At 40.4% G+C, this 5,405-nt stretch overlaps 1 long non-coding RNA gene across 4 annotated transcripts; it reads right to left on the bottom strand.

Moving 5' to 3' along the window:
* Positions 1-2,161: 2,161 nt before the first annotated feature.
* Positions 2,162-5,405, bottom strand: LOC136500667 (uncharacterized). Of its 4 annotated transcripts, none has more exons than XR_010770075.1 (6): positions 4,874-5,405; positions 4,646-4,769; positions 4,335-4,467; positions 4,161-4,241; positions 2,618-3,962; positions 2,162-2,450 (listed from the first exon to the last, which is right to left on the bottom strand). It is a non-coding gene; the product is annotated as an uncharacterized lncRNA (long non-coding RNA). The 4 variants fall into 4 exon arrangements; XR_010770076.1 differs by having other exon boundaries at positions 4,646-4,730; XR_010770074.1 differs by having other exon boundaries at positions 2,227-2,450; positions 2,618-2,714; positions 3,865-3,962; positions 4,646-5,405.

The raw sequence follows: 5,405 nt of genomic DNA, 5'->3' as shown, positions 1-5,405 counted from the left end.
CTAGACCAAAGCAGAGGGCGAGACGCCGCTAGGCGGGGCCGGCCGGCCCCACCTGTAAGCAGCCCAGCCCATGGGGACCACTTGTCAGCCCCTCGTTATTATGTCAGTTCACCACCGCCTCCTAGGTTGCATCTACGCCGTCCTTTAAGTCGGTTTGATCCAAGGGCTCATGTTGGACGCTTCGGCCTATATATATCAGCCCCTGCCCCCTAAGGAGACATAAGTCATTTGAGAAGACAGAAACTCTAATCATCGTTAGAGCTCCACCATATTCTAGAGCATGGTTTGGTATAATCTTTGTACCCCTCTCTCTTTTGTATCTCCATTACTTTTATATGCTAGTTACTATTGTTATGACAATATTAGTATTCATCTTATTCATGTTCTTTGTTATAATGTTCATGGTCTACTTTGATTATATGCTTAGTATAGTTGGATTATCATTATGTGTAGATATGACAATGATCTTAGCAATGATTACTAGGTATAATTGCACTATTCAATGTATCATTTGACTTGTAATTAAGAATGACTTAGGAATTATTCCTCTAATATTCTACCTGACCATGCTAATGCCATAGAAAGAAGTATTCTGAGTGATTTATCATTATCATTGATCAATACTCATCATATATATATGTATATATATATGTATCTTATCCTATGACTTACCCCTGTTATGAGTAGAATATTGGTTATGGTTTACTTCTCCTTCAATAGTATAGGTTATCAATACATTCTATGTTAGACCTTCCCTGTGGTAAAAATATAAGTAACGATACCTATAATACTCTCGGGTGAAATGCTACAATGGTATATTATCTGTGCGCTTGCAGATCCTTTTCATTCATATATTTATTTATTCTTCTTAGTCACATAATTAATAAATAATTGCTTAGTATTATTCTAGTAGTAATGCTATATCATACCAACAAGTATCTCTAATATCATCACTAGGGATGACAACCTAGTAAAATTAAGAGATATAGGTTTATAATAGGTGGCTATTTAAAAACAAGTTACATGTTAATAAATACCGACAAGCATTTCTGGCACTATTGCTAGGGACTAGATTCAAAACTCTATTCTTAGTAGCGATGTTAAGAAATGTCAACAAGCATTTTTGACGCCGTTGCCAGGGAAGACAGCTAGGCAAAGGAAGTATTGATAAACTTATACTTATACTTATTGACTAGAAAACAGCGCGGCTTTGCCGCGCCTTATATAGAATTTGGACCAGTGTTTGGCGACCTTCTGATGGAACATGCAAGCGGACTGTGCATTGGTTATTTAGGTTGAACCTTGTGATGAATATGCAGTTCGTATATGACTGTCAGATATAGATATATTTGTTAACATATTATGTATATAAAATAGTTTTACTCTGCTATAAATTGTACATTTGAAGTGATGTTGCTTCGTGGTCATCATGAGAATCTTCTGAAGAAATCAATGCAGGCTGCCAGCCTTTCAAAGTTTCACAATCCACCGAGTAGTACTTCCAAGTAACGACGGCATTACGCATATTGTAAATTAACCTATTTAATAAGGTACCAAAACTTGATCGGGCTAAGCATAGAATATCAGGAATGTTATGGAAACCAATAGCCTGAAGAAAAAGAAAAGAAAAGTGATTTGTAGTCAGTCTAATTAATCTTTTTAGGAAAACTTTGTGCATTTTTTTTTGGGGAGGGGGGGGGGGGGGGGGGGGGATTTGTATTAAGTTACCTAATACTCCAATGGTCAAATAAATGCACGGTGCTATATACAGTGTAATTGTAGGAAACATTGTTTATGTAATGTAGTCTGGCAGTGTTGGAAGTTCCAAACTACTATGCTAAGTAGATAACAAGATGTCTAGTCGATAGGTAGGATTGATTTTTTCTCTCTGAAGAGGTTAATAACAGATTCTATTGAAAGGAATGTGCATCACTAGCCGGAACCCCGCGCGGGCTAGCAAGGTCTGAATCATAGGGAGCATGGAAAATATAGTACTAACAAAGGAGCAGTTTTGAATCATAGGAAAGCAGTAAACGTCTGTTACTGAAGGCCACTTTTATATACATCAAGGATAGTGAGTTTTATGTTTTTCATGACATTGAGACCTCGGTCGTAGCACACGAAATGCATTGAAACTGAAAATCTGCACAACAAAAATGCATGAAGAGGGCTTTCAGCTTGATTTTTGTAGCATACCACTTGCCCAACATACAGTAATGTTAGATGTGACACATATAAGTTTACTAATAAAAACAGTCGAATACATTACACATGTTAGTATGCCTAAATAAGTAAATAGTGGCACCTTCGAGAATTGGTCACATTGTACAATGTTCTCATCATAAAATACAATGTGGTTGTTCCAAAACTAAAAATACTTCTTGAATTGTTCCTCATGCTTAGCAAATCTGGGATACATTGTATGTAAGACATCGGGCAAATTAAAGGCACTGTAGGATAAGAGGGTAAGGCATGAGATAAATGTCAATTAGCAAACAATAAGCACATAAATACTCGAACATGTATTGCAGTGAGTTCATGGGTAATTATATCAAATAAAATGGTACATACAGAAAATGAGGTACAAAATGGTACATACAGATAAAATGGTACTCACTGGATGATATTTTGAGAAGGAAATGTCACCGGCTGATATTTGAGATGCAACTGATCTTGGTAGTAATCTAATTTGGACTCACCAGGAGTCACCAGTTCTGTTCATGTCGACGAATATGACAGCATTAACCAAAAATCAGGCTATCATAATAATAAGGCAAGATAGCATCCGAAGCATCTTGAACAGAGGTGGCTGCACTATATGCGAAGCAAATACGATGGAAATGGAACCATAACAATCTAGGGGAACCATAACAGAGGTGCTGAGTAGGAGCCAGAAAGGGGAATCATAAGTTACGTTTGTATTTCGGGGCTGTAAAAATGAGCACACATAGGACTAAGATATGGAACCATTTTTTAGCAATCTAGGAGAACATGCAGGCGGTAACATAAGAATTGCTGCTATAAGAACTTATCAAACTGACGTGGTGCAACCATCTTATTAACCCCAAGGAAGCACCATCAGCAATCAATCAGTGAAACAAAGATTGGCAACCAACTTATCTTACCAAGTCGATTCATAATAGAAGGTAGACTCATTGAAAAGGAGACTTTCAGCAATTTAACAGAGGGAAACTATGACTATATTATTTGTAGGAATTCAGGATGGTAGACTAATTATGTCAAAGATATGATTTTGCAGGGAGCAACCAGAAAACCTTGATAATATAATCACACAATGGTCAGTTACGTTTGTATTTCGGGGGTGTAGAAATGAGCACACATAGGACTAAGTTATGTAACCATTTTTTAGCAATCTAGGAGAACATGCAGGCGGTAACATAAGAATTGCTGCTATAAGCACTTATCAAATTGACGTGGTGCAACCATCTTATTAACCCAAAGGAAGCACCATCAGCAATCAATCAGTGAAACAAAGATTGGCAGCCAACTTATCTTAGCAAGTTGATTGACAATAGAATGTAGACTCATTGAAAAGGTGAGTTTCAGCAATGAAACGGATGGAAACTATGACTGTATTATTTGTAGGAATTCAGGATGGCAGACTAATTATGTCAAAGATATGATTTTGCAGGGAGCAACCAGAGAACCTTAATAATATAATCACACAATGGTCATGTAGAAGAATGTATATGTTATGTAGTTGATAAGACCTTTTTCTTTTAGATACATGCATATACCCATAAAGTACATAAGGTCGAATCATCATGGCATGCAAATAAGAAAAAACTCACCAATATGATTAATGCTAAATTCTGATAGCTAAGATAAGGCAGTTTAGGATACCTCGAATTGGCAGTTTAGGATACCTCGGATTAGTTAAGGACAACATTTTGTCGTACCCAAATACCCAACAGAAACAGACGAACCATTTTTTTTTGGCCCTGCAAAAAACATATAAGATATTAATGAGGAAAGGATGGTAACTGGTGTGCCGATGCACCCATTTGCAGAGGAGATCTTTAAGCAATTATCCATGCAACTCAAACACAACAAAGTATATATATTAGAAATTTATTTTATCAATGTGTGTGATACGAAACCAAATGATTAGATGTAGCAGCAAACTGACAGTAAGTTACCTGACCATCATTACTAAGAATCATGTCTTCCCTACACTTGCCAACTTCTGCAGAAATACCAAATGGTTCAGGTGCTGGAAACTGTACCAAAAAAAAAAGATGAGAAGACACGGCATGGACAAATATTTGACAGGGCAAAAAATATGAAAGTGCAGGGGTCGAGCAAGTATGTGCCTGAAAAAACAGTCAAGTTTCAATGGTTGACTTCGGCAGCCGGAATGTGTAGAACGAAATCGAAGGCTGTGGGAAAGCCATCACCAAAGTACAGTAGCTCTACACCCAGCAAACTGTCATGCGCAGGGGCAAGCTGTGGAAATAATCCCATGAAATGGAAGCAAACAAAATGTTGGAGGTACAATGCTTTTGACTAGCAAATACTAAGGAGCGATTGCAAGGGCATTTAATAGGCCTCTGGAAACAATCCTATAGAATGGAAAAAAAAAAGTCAAGGTTCAATGTCTGTCTGAGAAATAAACATGGCTTACCTACAGTAGTTCACACTAACATAGTTTGTAAGTTTGAGGAAGCCACCAGTCATGGTCTCATGGACGTTCCAGAAGATCGGAAACTCTACAGTAGGAGGGGGCAAAACAGCAGCCAAACGTGAATCTGGGATACGTAGCTTTTAGAAATAAGAAACTGAAGGAAATTGAAAGAGAATAAAAATTAATATCTGGAGCCATGAGGAAAGGGAACGAATGACAGGTTCTTGCCTATGTTGCAAGGTAGATGGCGACCTCTCCTAATCCTTAAGCGGCGGGTTTAGAATGGGCAGAAAAGTGAGGAGGTACGTGAGGTGGGTGAGAGGAGCGGCAAAACATAGGTGAGCCGTGGAGGAGGATGAACACATCGAGCGGCGAATCGGATGGAGCGGCGAATTAGCGGCGACGGCAGCGGGGGCCAGGCACCGTGAGGGGGAGGAGCGGTGCGGGGAGCAGAGGAGGGAGCGTCCTAAGCAGCCGGCCACGGCGGGGGCCACGGGCGTCAGCAGCCGGCGGCATCCGCGATGGAGGCGGAGGTCGCGGTGTAGTAATCCTGTAGGGGACGGGAGGTAGGGAAGGGGAGGGATCCGGCGATGGGGATGGCCGGCGCGGCGGCGACGGACGGAGCGACGGCGGCGCTAGCAGGGTCGGGGAGCAGCGCAGACGGCGGCGTGGCTGCGAGGCCGCGGCACAGAGGGCGGCGCTGGGAGGGGTAGGGAGCGGCAGAGTTCACGAGGGAGCGGGCGTCGCAATGCAGAAGAAG

This window comes from Miscanthus floridulus, chromosome 13, assembly GCF_019320115.1.
Source record: "Miscanthus floridulus cultivar M001 chromosome 13, ASM1932011v1, whole genome shotgun sequence".
NCBI lineage: Eukaryota > Viridiplantae > Streptophyta > Magnoliopsida > Poales > Poaceae > Miscanthus > Miscanthus floridulus.
This window is presented reverse-complemented; position numbering and strand designations above follow the sequence as displayed.